Consider the following 15,682-nt stretch of genomic DNA (forward strand, 5'->3'; position numbering starts at 1 on the left):
TTTTCACAGCCTCAACATCATACTTTAAGCGTCACAGGCTGAGGGATCAACACAAGGCTGAGAGAATATTATGATGCTTGAAAAGTAGGATTTTAATTTGGATCTCAAAACACAATATGGATTGGACCAAGGAAAGCCAAAGGCGAATGATCCTATACAAAAAGAGGCTGAGGGTTCAAGGGTTCATAAAGTGCAGAGCTAGGCTCCTGATTGGACTGTGCACACCAGTTCAAAGTTAAACTATGTAACAGTTTGTAGTCTAGGAGAGCCCTCCTGGCCAGATGTATAAAAGCAGTTCATAAGGTTGCAGGGCCCAAAGACAGTGTTTCTTCCAAGTCTGTCCTGTCAGAATTTCAGGTTGTCGTCATTATGAAGCACCCAGCCAAGGACGATGCTATGAAGAGGACCACATTGCAAGACAAGTCCCTGGGTTTGGCTTCTTAGTAAGCCCTCAGAGCCAGGCCGCCCAGAACCATTTTTCTTTTCTCTCTCACCTGTTACTCGCCCTTGGTTTGGTTTTCCTGCCAAGCTTACTACGTTCGGCCTCTGAACAACTGCTTGTCGGGGAGCCTACCCATCTTTGGTTCCCATAGAGGTAATCCCTTTGGAGTACTTTGGCTGGTCATGGCTCGCCCCAACCCACCTTTTATTTCCCTGCTCTCACCTCCTTCCTCTGTAATACGAACAATAGGGGTATCCCCTGAAGCTAATGTGGATCGGGGATTGAGAATAATGATTAATTTACAAGAAAATGATCCACATAAAAGAAAAAAACGTTTGATTGTTAGTCGATCTATTTAACAAAGGAATCTTTGTTAAATAGATCGACAAACTAACTCTCCTCCTTCCTCTACTCTTCGCCTTGCTCTCTGTGCATGACGCCAGACTATCTCCTGGTTGCTAAACTCTCAAACCACTAGGTAGGTCAAGTCCCCTAAAATACCCATGTCATGCCAGTAACTGAGACTCTAAAGGTTTCAAGGAAGACCTGTGTGTCCAGCTGACAGTCTTGACAAGGGATTGGCTGAGTATCGAGTTTAGCTACTAATGTCTGAATTATTGATAGTTGGCCTGTGGCTCTGCTGGGAAAGAAGTTTAAGAGGGGTGCCTCCATTTTGGAGTCAGGTGGCCAGGTGATGGCAGCCACTTGACACATCCATGGTGCTTCCCTAGCTTGGCCATCTCATCTCTCCGGATTGCCTGTTGGCATGTGTTGAGATTCCCTCCTGCTCAGTGTCTATGGTGAAACAGATGTAAAGGGGCAAGCAGGGTCACAGTGTGGATCGGGATATGCGCTAACATCCCTTCTTTTAACTTTCTGCCTAGAGGGTGCGATCCTAGTCCACGGGCACCCAGCCCATTCCACATGAACTAAGCCTGCCTATGTCCACATGTTGAGGAGTTTATTAGTGGCAGTGATCCCTAGGACAGGAAAAGGTGGTACCACTTAACAGGTTGCCTTCTCCTGTGACCAATGTCCCCCTGACACCACTTACCAGCCTTATCTAACACAGGAGACTAATTCCCAAAAACAAACCATAGACCCGCTTTATGTGTACCCAAATATTACTTTCTAAACAAGATGCTCATAAGCACACACAAAAAGCACAGTAACAATTGTCCCACAATCGGCATCAACGACAGGGAAAACCATAATAGCCCCGCGTGCACAAGTGTAAGACATCTTTAGGATGCCACACATTGAGACTTAACTGAATCAGTAATACAAAAGACTTTTACAATATCTTGTCAAAAACAAGAGGTGGTGGCTTCACCAGCAGGCATGATTGAATACAGTATAATTTAACGGTTGATAGATACTCCCAATATGCCACTTGCACATTTGAAAACAAGAAACATGAAATAATTTAATGTACTGTTAAGTGGTGATGTGTAAGACATTTCTGCATTTTGGAGACCACAAAGGGTGTAGTTCTTAAAAAATGTAAAAAATAGGAGGTATGGGAGAGGCAGGTACGAACCCAGTGGTGTTGAAGTGTACAGGCCTGAAGTACCAGTGTTCTGAGTGCCGGTACTATTCAATGTGGTTTGATGGCGACACTTGGCTATATAGGTTATCCAGGTGGAATCTATTGCACGCTAGGTCTGAGACACCTCGAGAAGTACAGGTCTGGAGGAAGGAGGTGGTATATGATAGAGCTAAAGATGTTAACGGCCGTGCAGTGAGTCCTGAGCAGGCTGGCCGAGGTTAATGTGGTGGTGGAGATGCTAGCAGGCATAAAGCTGCTGTATGTGTGGGTCCAAATCAGTAGGTGTGCAGGGGTTATGTGTATATAGTGTAAAGGTGTGGTGGTTAGTCAGGGAAGGGAGAGCTGGTATGGGGCTTTTCAGGAGTCTTCTTATTGGAGTTTAAGGCTAGGCAGAACAGTTTGAGTTCTATTCTGCAGTCAGGCTGAGAGTGAAGGTCCCGTCATGAAGTTACCATCCATGGGGAGGACGTGCTCTTGCTTACATCTTATAATAATGAGTGTTTGTGTCCTGTGTCTGAAAAAAGAAACATTTGTGAGACGGACCTGGAGTCCGACTTCCAAGTTGTTTTTGATTTAAGCGCTGTATGCAGGCATAACAGAATGGCTTGGTTACTATTTTATCCGCATTTGCGAGATTGGCGCTTCGGCCACTCTTAGGGTCCAGATCAATAATGGCTATTATGATGTAAAAGCCAGAATCAACTGGCATTCAGGAGAACCAGGTGTGTTGTTGTGGTTCTGGTGGGTCTTGGGGTCCCGGCCCAGGGTAGCTACAAGTTTGAAAATATTCTGAGTGACATGCTCTTTAGAAGGTGCTCCGATAGCTGGTCTATTCTGGTCTGTGACCAGCCAGGTTTTCAGAGACTTTCTGAAGACCAGATCTTCCTTTGTGTGGACTCAGCTGGTCACCGAGTTGCGTAGCTTGGCCTCAGGAATAGGAAGGAGGATCCTCCTTAGGATTTTGCATTTAAATGTGGGACTTTTACTAAGGTCACACTGCTGGAGTGAAGCATTTTAACAGGTGTGCAGTGGATAAATTTCTACTTGGGAGGAGGGAGTGGGGGGGAAGGGGAAGAATTCTGAGTGGGACTCTGCAGTGGAAGGTGCAGTGGGGAACACAGAAGGTTTTGAAATGGAATCCTGCATTTAACTGGGGTCCACTGGAGGGTTCGGAGAGCTGGGTTGACAGGTCCCCATCTGTGCAGTTTAAGGAGGAGTCTAGCTGGAGCGTTGTGGGCTTCACAAAGTCTGTTCACTGAATATTCTAGGAGGCCCAGGCAAAGACTGTTGGTGTAATCAAGGCTGCAGACAGTATTAACTGCCTATTGATAGTTGCAGGTGCAAAATGGTGCGAGTACCCGGGCATCTAATAGCAGTGCCTGGCAAATGCCTAATACTTATACACAAGCCAGTACAGTTGGCTTTGCCAATGTTTCTTTTGAATAGGACTTCAGTGATGGACACGCATTGTGCTTACAAATCGAGATGCTGAAGTCAGACCTGGTTTAGACATTTAGATTTCACCAGTAGCGCGTTTACTGCTTCAATTAATTCATTAACTCTCAGAAGACTACTTTGAGAAAACATCGGCAGGCATTTCAGTACATAGTTTGACAGTAAGGCTTGAATAAAACGAGCTGAAAGAGTTCCCCCCTGAGGAGGTGTTTTGGGCAGGAACATAGTGGGCATGGCCATAGGGACTAGCATGGCCAAGGGCAGTCAATGGGTTGGCAAATATACAAACACCGTCAAGCTTTGTGTCCCTTCGCATATGCAATTTCCCCATCTGTACTCTATTGCAATCGTTTTGGCTTATATAATAGCCCGAACTAAACATGAAAGTTTTTCATCGCAATCGTAAATTGTAAAAATGCTACAATTGCCTAGATAATATGGAGCTAGCACCTGTCGGCAACAAAACTTTCTGAAGTGCATATGAGTGGTCGGTAATATTATAAATGGAGCAACATTTATAGTCTAATAAACTGATTGAGGCTTTTTCGAAAAGAGTAGACAATAAATGGAATCCCATCTAGGGACAAACAGGTGCAATAGGAGAAAATGATTTGCCCAAAAAGTTGCAATTTCGGGCAGGTCTGCAATGTGGTCCCTTGATTGACCACACCTCTTCTTGGCTCTGGTGTGTAAAAAATATAAAATAAACAAATCTGACCTATAAATTCAGGTGTATTATTGTAGCTTTATATTACCCCATTTAGAATGGAGTATAGACGCAACGGAATTCTAAATATATTAATTCCCCTCTTGTTTCTGCAACTTAATTTGAAGGCTTAAAGCAACAAAACCTGCAACTTGTGATAATGCAAGATGTAAAGAACTGGTGAAGTTCCAAAATAGGAAAAGAAAATCCTTTTTTGTCCATGGCATTATGGAAATAAATGTTTTTGAAAACGGGGGAAGGTGTGATTTTCTGACTCCATTTAAGTGTCTTGGGAGAAGATGGAGATTAACGGGTGGAATATGTAGGGGCTTTCTGAGCAAAATCTCCCATCAGCTCTTATTACCTTAACTTTAAGTTAAATTTGCACATGAGAAAGGCAGTTTGACCAATCAAAATCTGGCTTTCCAGGGCTCGATTCTGTTCAGCGACCGTGGTGGTTCAGAAAAAAAAGCCTGCCACCATTTGAATAGAAAAGGGATAATGTCCCTTTTCAGATGACGGTGGCCATTTTGGAAAAGGTTTTCCATGGCTGTCGTCATCCGAAAAGGGTCCTAGTCCGTCCCTTTTCTATTATTATGGCAGGGGCCATTTGTTTGGCATATGTTTTCCATTCCGACGGCAAATGGGCTCATGCGGAGCAATCTCCTGTTGGAAGGGAATAAAAATGAAAACTATTCGCTGCCCAGTAAATTTTGGTGTGCAAATGGCTTTCGCACCCTGGCTGGCTTTCGCATCCTGGCTGGGGTTGCAGACAGGTTTGGAGCTGACGACGGAAAAAGCAGCTCAAAATGGAGGAGGCAGCAGGGTAACCCCTGCGGGGTCATGCCGCCAGGACCTGGGACCCTCCCCTGGGGGTCAAAAGGCGAGGGGCGGAACGGCGCCAAAGAGGCGAGGGGCGGAACGGCGCCAAAGGCCTGATGGCCCAAAAGCCCGCGAAGGGCTGAACAAAGGAAATGGGGCGGGGCCATCCGGATTTAAGCAGGCGGGACCGGGGTGCCAGGCATCTCGCTCCTGCACTGGGACCCGGTTGCCGCCTCGCAGGTGGAAGAAATTTCGTTTTCCACCCACCCACCCACGAAATACAAGCAAGAAGCAGGAGACCGGGGGCGTTGCTGTCGCAGGACACCCGGGCCAGGATATGACAAGTTGGCGGTGTTTGGGCAACCAAGCACAAAGGATAGACTCCGGACGAGCCAGAAGGAAACGGAATGGGTCTTCGCTCTTCTGGACCAGCGCCTCTTGGGGGCCTAAACGGCGGGGGCGTCTGGTAGGGACAAATAAGGCTCAGCTTCCCCCAAAAACAAACGGCGCTCTCCCCATCCACGGACACCTGCACGGGCAGGATTGGAACAGGTACAATGGGTCGGGGGAGTTGGGGACCTACTATACCAAGTATAGGGGGAAGCAAAGGAAATCCGGCAAGCAAGCGCCACACGGACAGAATGAAGTTCACAAATGTGTACAAATAATTCTGTTGTCATGGAAATAAAACTGCGGCCAAGTTTGCCATTTGAAATTCTGTGTCATGCCAATTTGTGGGGATAAGGAGTAATGCATTGGGGTGCATGCGCAAAGAATAATTGGCAGTAAAGGCAAATGGACGGCTGCAGGGGTTATTAACGGCCCACAGCCCAAACCGCGGCCTGAGCTCTGCTCGGGCCTACAAAGCCATTCACAGCTGACCAAGAACTGCCCTTACAAATATGCAGACAGGTTAAGGAGTTTGCATGGCCCTAATGCTATGTTTTGAGGGAGTGCCATTAGGGACACAGCAACTATTCATGGTTTAGAGGCGAGTGCAGGAGAGGAGGGCCTGGATGACCCACAAGTAGCTAGGAGGTCACATAAGGTGAAAGACCTGTGACTGTTTTCAGAAGCCAACCTCATTAAAGCCACTGTAAGCTAAAGAGAAGTGTGTCTTCCATCTTAAAGAAACATCACTTTAGTAACATGATTACCTTTTCCTTAACCAGTGCTGCTTGCAAGTTTTCTGACACCGTTGTCGTCATGGATCAGTTGGCAGCTATGCTCAATATTCGAGGAGGCAATCTGCAGTGCCACCAAAGTTGGGCGGGACAAACACCTCGGTCCCATCCACCCTTCCCCATAAATTAAGCCCATGCCTGCAGAGTGCTAGAGGAATGAATGTCATGGTTCATATTGGGAATGTCAGGTACAGAATGACACCCAGGATGATTTGGAGTTAGAAGAAGCATCTTCTTACTACGGCTTTAACTTGAGGTTCAGGTGGGAAGATCCTGTCCATGAAGGGTCAGATGTTTCCATTTGTTTCGGTTGGCTGTGAACAGGTTTCCATTTCTACCAGGGAGGGAATCAATGGGAGGTTGGTCGATGGTGTACCACTAACCCTAAATTCTGTGTGTGTGGTGGGGGATGAGGCGGGGTGGTACGGTGGGGGATGTCTTAGCTCAGGGTAGCCTTCTTTAGGAGAGTTAGTCACTCAGTCTCTAGGATGAACAGTATCCTAAGCACTTCTCATTTGTCTCAGGTTATTTCTTCGATGATGCTGTTGGACTTGGCCATTCTGGACTTCAGCTATGAGGTACCACCACTCAGTAGCCTAGATCGTCCAACGGGGTGAGTCTTCGGGCAGGTTTGAAGTAGATGACCCTAGGTACTTCAATTTCCCATCCTCTTGATTTTCGAACTCTGGCCCCTCTCAATTTAGGGAGGGGAGTGGCGAGAGTGGTGGGAGAGCGCGAACAGTGAGCAAGAGCGACATGGGAGAGGGGGAGTGGGAGGAGAGAGACAGACCACCAGGGAAAAGAGACTGAGTCCGCAGGCTACTCCTGTAGGGTCTAGCCTGGATTAGAGAGCTCCTCTTGTCGCTGGTTTCTGCTTCGTCGCGCACCCTTTCTCCACCTGCTTATAAGTACCCTTCGGGCCCAGGTCTCAAGTATTCTCTGCCTGGCTTCTTCCAATATCTTGCTTCCCTCCTTTTTATCTCTTCTCCCCACTGTGTCCTTTCCCTTTCCTCTCTCACTCCTTAGTTATCTTTTCACCTCCTCGCCTCTCACTTTAAGTTGGTGCCTTGTTCTCTTCCCCCCCCTCTTCACCGGCTTTTCTTTAACCTCCATTCGTTCCTCTACCTTCCACTTGCTGTAGATGTTTCTCCTTAACCTTTATTTCTCAGATGTTTCTCCACCCCATTCAGTCTTAAATGTTTCTCTGCGTTCTACTTAGATGTCTGCTTGTCAGCTTTCTCTCGCCCTTTCCTGGGCACTCCTCCGCCTTCCTTCTTAAAAATCACTCTCCCTTTCTCTCCTTGTGGTTGTTCTCCCTTCGACACTCTGTTTGGACCTGTGACTGGGTTTGTGAATGGGAACTGAAGCAATGGGTTTCTTCAAAACAGACACTACGCCGGAGCCAGCAGGTAAGTTTCAAGTACGTTTATTCTTAGTGTCTTACATCAGGAAAAAAACTGGCACACCTCATCCAGCCAGTTTAAGATGTCAACTGCCAGCCTTAGAACACTCACGCCACTCTCACGTGAGCATTCCACACTGACATCCCTACATTCCACACTGTCCATGACATCACACCCATAGCACACATTATGACAGGAACCTGCAACCGCAGTGTGACTCTGAATCGGACCCACTGACTGGCAAAGAGGTGAATCAAGTACCTTTTCCACATGTGCATTTACTTGTGTCTTGGGTTGCTTCATAGCTGCACACATGGAGGGGATAAGGAAGCAGTCTGGTATTTTGAAGTAAGGTGGGCCTCCTCTCAAGGCCACCTGACCCCATGGCAGTCCCGCAGATGCTTGCAGTGACTGAGCACCTCTGCATGAGGGGTTCTGTGCTTGGACAGGATAACCACGAGGCCCCAGTCTGCACAGGGCTGGCTGCTGATATCTTCTGAATCTCCTGCTCACAAACTGGTGTCCAGCTGGTCTACGGTTTCTGCAGAGTTTGCCACACGGCTCGCAGAGCCCCTTAAAGACAGACTTGTGAACTAGCCTGCCTTTCTGCACAACACCTTCCCCTTTCTAACTGCATGTCTCAATCTGGGGAACATGGAGAGGGTTGCTATGTGTCCTCAGGGCCATAGGACATGAGGCTAGGGATGGGATGGAGGCCCTGAGGGATACCCAATATACAGTCTAGTGGGTTAGCTAGCACTTAGCCACAATGCGTTGTGTGGACACTTTTTCTGTTAACAGGTAGATTCTACTTCAGATTTGTCTCAGCAGCCTGTTCTCTTTCTGAAGATGTACTTTCGTGAACCATCTAGTGGCTTGCTTCTTTTGTGAGCATCTATTTTAAGGGCTTTTTTAAGACCAGAACGTCAAGAGTTTGTGAGATCCATTTTTGCACGCAATGGAGTAATTCATCTGGTGTTCCCGTCTCGTTTGTGAATGAGGAGGGTTGGGTTTTGCTGATTCTAGTTTTGTGCGAAGCTTATCTAGCTTGATATCATTCCATGTTGTGCTCAATGTCGATACTTTTTTTGTGACTTAGCTAAGGTGGATATCGTGAACGGGATAGTGAGGTGGTCACCCCAATACAGGCCTAAGGGTTGTCACAGTGGGAATATTTCTGATGCAAAATAAAACCTATCCAGGTTGTAGCCTAGTGTGTTTGGGTCCTCCTCTTAAATGCTTATGGTGGGGAGGGGGCATTCGGATGTGCTGACAGGGGTTTGATAGCCTGGATTCCCCCAATCAAGAGTAAAATGTCCTAGTATAGCAACAGTTAACCATGAGGCTTGCTAATGCATAAGCAAAGTTGTTCGGAAATGAGAGGTTTGATGAAGGGGGTAAACTCAGGAAGACACTCTGCAAGTGAGAGGTAGTGTAGAGTAGTAGAAGTCCTTTGCAGCCCAGGATGGTATCTAAAGGTGATACATAAGCATCAATAAGACATTCTGTAGGAAGGCAATACCACATTGCCTCGAGGGTGCAGCTGGAGAGTTTAATTAATGTAATATAGGGGGAATGGCCATGCGCATTACTGAAGAGTAGCCATCTGTTAGCCAGTTTTCTGTGATGAATAGTAGATTTGTCTGGTCCATGCTGAACAGGTCTTTCATATCTGTACTCTGGCTATGGAGCAAGCATTGATGTGGAGGCAGCTAGTGCTGTGGTTAGTCTCATTTCTCACATTTTCCCCATACGGCTTTTCCAAACTGTTGGCTGGGGTCATGGGTGGCATTCTGGTATGTATTGCATTGGTCTTCAAAGAGGCTAAGAAATATTTTTTCTTGACACCAGCGAGGTTCGTAAAAGGGTAGGGTTTGGTGATGGATTGTATGATCAGTGATGATTCGAGGTGTTTCTGGCTGTTTCTTGTTGGCCGTTCATTGATTTCCAAGCTCGATCTGAGGTTTTAGGTTAGATGTTCCTTTATGGTGGGCATTTCTTCTTTATCTTTTGTTGGGCATTGAATGGTTTGATGAGCGTGATGAAGGAGGGTCTAACTCATGGATGTTGTTGATATCTTGTGAGTCATCTTGAGATATAAGAAGTGATGGGTCTTGTAAGCAGAAAGTGGTTGTTACAGCTGCAGTGTGCGGTATGGCTGAGCAAGTATACATGTGAAACTGTTTTTTGATGGGTCAAACAGATTTGTTTTATTAATAACTTTAAGGTGAATAGGGTTGGATAAACACCTATAGGTTCTCAAGAGAGAAGCTAGAAACACAAGGGATCATTCTAGAGTAAAAAGTGCAATGGGCGTGTCAATACAAGTTATATATATATATATATATATATATATATTACAGGTGTCTAACACCTTATGTGCTTTAGGTCCAAATTGTAATGTTCTTAACCTATTCTTACAAGCCCTCGTCTCCCCCTCAAGATGCTCAAGCAAGAAAGTGAAGTGTCTGAAAGGATGGCCAACTAATGGTTCAAAAACCTAATCTGAGAAAGTCATTAGACTCCAGGCTGCCTAAGCTAATAACTCAAATGTTCCAAGGTGTTTGACCCAAAGCAAATCTACTCTTCACAATTCCAGCCGTTTCAAAGGCTGCAAAACTGAACTATTGCTCTGGGAAGATTCTTGTAGCAGTTGCTCAGTCTGGTATCTCTTTCAGGCCTCACCGCTTCCACCTTGTTTGTAAAGAGCTCTCCCAGGCTTCAGGCCTCACAGTTCTCCCTACTCCATGCTTTCCACTCAGCCTCGTATAATCACTAGTGGGCTTTTCCAAGTCCTTAGTTTTCTTTGGGATGTATGCAAGACTCTTCCCGACCTGGGGTTGGTCAGTATTCACAAAAGGTCCCTCCAAACCTTGGCTATGCTAAGAGTCACAACATGTCTATCCTAGACATAGGCTTTTTTAAAAAAAAACTCATTGACTTTTACAACATATTAAAACGTACCCCCAACATCCCCTCCCTCGCCCCCCCCCCCTTCGAGGCAACGATCATTCAGTTCCTGGTTTACTCTCCCTCCGGACCCACACTCCACGTTTATTGTAGATCTAGCAGTCTTAGACGCTGCAGCCACCACATCACCCTAAAATCGTCCTTGAGAAAAGTCATGATTTCCCCCCAATCCGCAGCAAAGTTCTGTACCTTCTTATTCATGGCATACGTTGCCCATTCCAGAGCTACTATTTCCCAGATCTTCCGTAGCCAATCTTGAATCATGGGGGCCTCCGAGCACTTCCATCTTTGAGCTATTACCATCATAGCCGCTAATGTTAGTATTAATTTCCCTTTCTCCCTCGCCCTGGGTTCCCCCACTCTTGTGATTCCTCTAGTGCCTAGGAGGATTTGTACTAGCGTTCTTCCATCTCCCGAGCCAAAAGCCTGTTCCTGCACCCTCTGTACTTCCCCCAGAAAGGTTCAATTTTTGGACATTTCCACCAAATGTTCTCCGCTGTGCCAACCCACAACCCCCTCCAGCATCTCCCCGAAGTTCCCGGATAAATCTTATGGAGGCGGGCCGGTGTATCTAGACGTTGGCTTTGTGAGGATTCACAAGAGCAGTAATAGGTTTTTCTTCCACAGGCAGCCAATATGTGGTTATCTTCCTGCCACGGATCCAGTCTCTCTCCCTATTACACCATGGGGTCACACAGATTACCTCAGGCTTTGCCCTTCAAATTCCAGGAAGTTATGTGACGTGTCCCAGAATCCAGATTAAATTCTCTCTCCAGGCCCGGACTGCTTACAGGAGCATATGCCATATTTTAAATTTGATCACCTTTTATTGAGGTGTTATTAGGCAGAGTAAGCATACAGGAATGAGTGCACTGGGAGATTTACCAGAAGAGAGCAGATAAAATGCTGGCTATACTGGGTAGAGTGGTAGACTATTGCAAATGATGGATAGGGATAGTGCAGAGTGACTGAATCAAGAATTGACAGAAGAAAAAATACGGCACCAGTAAGAATGTGAAGTCTCCTCATTTGCATAATCACAGATGGTCTGTGTGGCGCATCTGGCAGCTCTACAATAGATTCCTCCCAAGATGGCGTTTCCTTCGACGGACAGCGTTGCAGGTATCCTCCAGGGACCTACGGTCCCGACTCCGCCCACAACTTCAGATTGTGTACTTCAGGAGCTTTTACTGCAGCTGCATCGCATTGCTAGTCTTCCCGTAGCTACGTTCCGTAAGTTCGTTCTTTCTCACTTGAGACTCACAATACCCTTTTCTTGCCTACACAATCAGGATAACCCTTCTTTGTGCCTCCCTTCTACATTTAGCTGTCTCTAGTCGTCACCCGTGACCTCTCGGCTTCTCGATCCAGTCCTGCCCATCTAGCCTTCCCCCCGGGAATCTCCTGCTTACCGGTATGTTTCCTTTTAGGTCAAACGGGAATTCACAAACATCAGAAACCTGCTCTTATCTTGTTCATCTCTCCCGAACACAGACACTCACACTCAGCTGATCGCAACCTATTGCTATGCTGGCAACTCTTCTCGGAGTTCACCGCCTCCTTCATCCTTTTCCGCGGCAGCTCTGAAATCTGCATACACCCGGCATAACGCTCACGGTAGGAGGAGACTTCACAATTCAGTTTTCTCCCTAAAAACCTTTCTGTTTACTGAACTCTCTCGACCTGGTATTTCCCCACATAGCCTTTCTCACAGATGACGATCCTCCGACATTCAAAGAACCCGCAAGCAGTCTGTTCAAAGCTTTCTCCATAGACGCCTGTCAAAGGGTAAATCTGATCTAACCACTTCTGGAAAAGGGAATTCCTCTGGATACTCAGTGACATTTCCCTTTCCATTACAGGGCCACCAACAGAACACACAGCAGCATATGAACTGAGGGTCTGCCCGAGTCCAGCTTATCCAGAAGTCTTCCATCAAGTACAGAGTTTTCTTCCCCGTGAGGGTTTCCCTGGAAACTCTACTCTTCCCTGGCTCCTGTCAGAGGGGAGGGTAGAGTGACTAGGTGTATTCTCCACTCACCTGGACTGCTGCGCCTGCTACAGGTTGGTGGCAAGTTTATATTGTTCACTGAATTGGTGTTTTGGCTATCGGATTGTCACAAAGAATGAAAGAGGATGCAACCATTTCCTTGGTTTGGGCCCCCAGTACCCCTGCTTTCATCAACAAGATGGGAAACCTTGCAAGAGTGCCTGCTTTTACAGCACATGGAGTATGAGTAACCTTTCGAGAGGGAGACAGAACTCTTACTGGGATCTCTGAGGTCCGGAAAGCAGTTTTTCCCCCCCAAACACAGAGGACCTTTATAGACATGGCTGAAATTAGATATGGCGATAGGAATTTTACAGCACAGAGTACCTATAAGGAGTGGCTGAACCCTCAGACAGCCTCGTTCTCAAAATGAAGTGTTAACATTAAAAAGGACCAAACCAGACCAAATGTTCTGGTAGTGATCCTCTTAAAATGTAAATCCGAGGATGCCATTTTTCTGTTAAAGTTGTTCTTAAAGCCAGGGCGAGCAAACTCTCTGAATAGGGACGTGTTGAATAAAGTGGAGGCCATATGTCACAGAAAGATATTAAGGCGCACTTTCGGAAGAGTCTTCTGTGGAAAAGCTCTATAGGATGTGAATTCTCTTTAATTAACACACCGCCTGGGAAGGTTTATTATTATTGCCATTACCATTCTTCATAATAATAGTCCGGTTTTATTTAGCTCTTCAGGCTGGATTCCTCTGGCTTCTACCTATAGGCGTACTATAGATCTACTTATTGTTTTACTTATAGGTGTTGTTACCCAATTTAATATCACTCAATTGCCTTTGGAAAGATGAAGGGCTGAATCAGTGATTAACGTGATTAACATTTCAAGTGCAACATTAACATTGGAACTTGTTCATCTCGCAAGACAGAGGTATGTACTTGCAGCCTCCTCAGCTCATGTTAAACTCTGCCCTGGCGGCACTAAAGAAGCAGCAAAAGCCTCCTACTGGGAGCTTTAGCTTACTGCAGCCAGAGCAGAGCTCTACATGAGCTTGGGAGGCTGCCTTCTCTTTCATTTTACGTTTTCGGTGCTCCCCAAGCCCAGGGAAGCAGAGAAAACATAAAATGAAAGGCAAAAAGCAAAGGCGCAGCAATTATAAATACAACGTTGTTGTATTTGTGATTGCCGTGGTTGGAAAACCACAGCAATCACAAATACAACAATGTATTTCTTACTGCGGCGGCTTTCGCTTTGAGTCTCCTGGGCTCCCCCGAGTTAGGGGAGTCCAGGAGACAAAGCGAAAGCCGCCGCAGCCAGAAATACAATGTTGTTGTATTTATAAATGGCACATTTTTCTTTCTACGTTTCTCGGGCTCTGGGAAACCTAGAAAGAAAACCGCAGCATTTTTAAATATGTATTTAGGTTTGCTGTGGCTTCAGATACAAGTCTCCTGGGCTCCCCGAACACGGGGAAATCCAGGAGACTCAAAGCTGAAGCCGCTGCAGTCAGAAATACAACATTGTTGTATTTCTAAAGGCGGCGGTTTTCTTTCTACATTTCTCAGGCTCAGGGAAACGTAGAAAGAAAATCGCAGCATTTCTAAATACAACAACATTGTATTTAGGTTTGCTGTGGCTTCAGCTTTGAGTCTCCTGGGTTCCCCAGACCCAGGTCGGGGAGCCGAGGCGACTCAAAGCTGAAGCCACAGTAGACATAAATACAACATTATAAATGCTGCGGTTTTCTTTCTAAGTTAGAAAGAAAACCGCAGCATTTATTTTGCAGTGCTTTCAAAAAAGAATTACATTTAAAGCACTTACCAGCAGCAATTTGTGTTGATCTCTGCTCTCTGGCAATAATGAAGCAAAAGCTACCTGCTGGTAGCTTTTGTTTTATTACAGCTGGCTGGCTTTTGCTTCATTCGTGCTGCAAGGGCAGAAATTAACACAAGCGGCTCATCCATTTCACAAAATGGATACCTCCTAGTGCTTGAAATGTTTGAGTTTGAGCCTCATTTGCTCAAAACTTTACATAGGAACTTTGTTTAAAAATATTTTTTACATATATTTTCGATTATGGGCCATCTTTTTAGCCATGGGAACAAGCTGTTCAAAGCTAAATGGGGTTCTTCGTCTGAAATATGTACCAAGCATTACATAGAAATGGGCATTCTCTTTAACTAACATATACTCTATGTGTAGTATTTTAAATCTTATTGGCACGTACTGTCGACTTGTGTGAATGCAAATATATGGATGTTCGAACAATACTGAATAGGATTCTAAAAAAGAAAGTTAATTCTATCTATCCTCTGAACAATGTCATTTAAAATATACATCAGAAAGAACTATAAGGTGCCTGTGACAATAGGTTTTTTAACATATGCTTGCTTTTTATATATGTGCAAACTAGTAGGAGACATGTTGGGCAACGTTGAGGGGCATGGCCAAGAGGCTGGCGGTTAAACATCTTCTATGAGCTCTGCCACACTGTACTCTACAAGTACAAATCCTCTAGGGTGACAACTCCTGTGAACGGCGATGCTCCCTTCGGATTATCGCCCACCCACTATCAACGTTGCTATTGGCTCTCCTACCTAGCAGTGACAACTGCTTTGGGGTTCTACTGTGGCGCCCCGACGACTCTTGTCATGGGGCTGGTGAGCTTGCTGAATTGCCCCAGACCCTGTTCAACTAGAATTGGTACTAATAAGCCGTATGGCAGATTTACAGGATGGTGGTTGCCTAAATGAAAGATACTTTTTTTATTATTAGCTGTAAAGTGCAGACCTAGCGAGGATGCAACAGACCACCATATAACCAAGGTAGCTTATACACAGGGAGGATCAATGGCAGGGTTGACCTTGTGGTGGGTGGGAACAGGACCGCCGGTCAGGTGCTCCATAGTTTACTTTACAATTTGAGGAAATCTTTGGGCAGCCGGATCTTTAGTTCTGTCCTGAACTGCAAGAGTGATGGAGCAGAGTGGATCCACTGTGGTATGGCGTTCCCCGATTCATTCTTTCTGGCATTATTTTTGCTTCCTTAGAAGATGACACGTTTTTCTGCTAGTTAAAGTGGCACTTGAGTTGATAAAGCTTTGTATATGATAATGTGGTAAGACCTCTCTTTGTTGGCCAAGTCAATAT

The 15,682-nt window shown here is 45.8% G+C and overlaps 1 protein-coding gene across 2 annotated transcripts in view; it reads right to left on the bottom strand.

Moving 5' to 3' along the window:
- Positions 1–15,682, bottom strand: part of SAR1B (secretion associated Ras related GTPase 1B) — a 543,089-nt gene that overhangs the window by 89,292 nt on the left and 438,115 nt on the right. The window lies entirely within an intron of this gene.

The sequence above is a fragment of the Ambystoma mexicanum genome, chromosome 3p (assembly GCF_040938575.1).
Source record: "Ambystoma mexicanum isolate Mex_15411 chromosome 3p, UKY_AmexF1_1, whole genome shotgun sequence".
NCBI lineage: Eukaryota > Metazoa > Chordata > Amphibia > Caudata > Ambystomatidae > Ambystoma > Ambystoma mexicanum.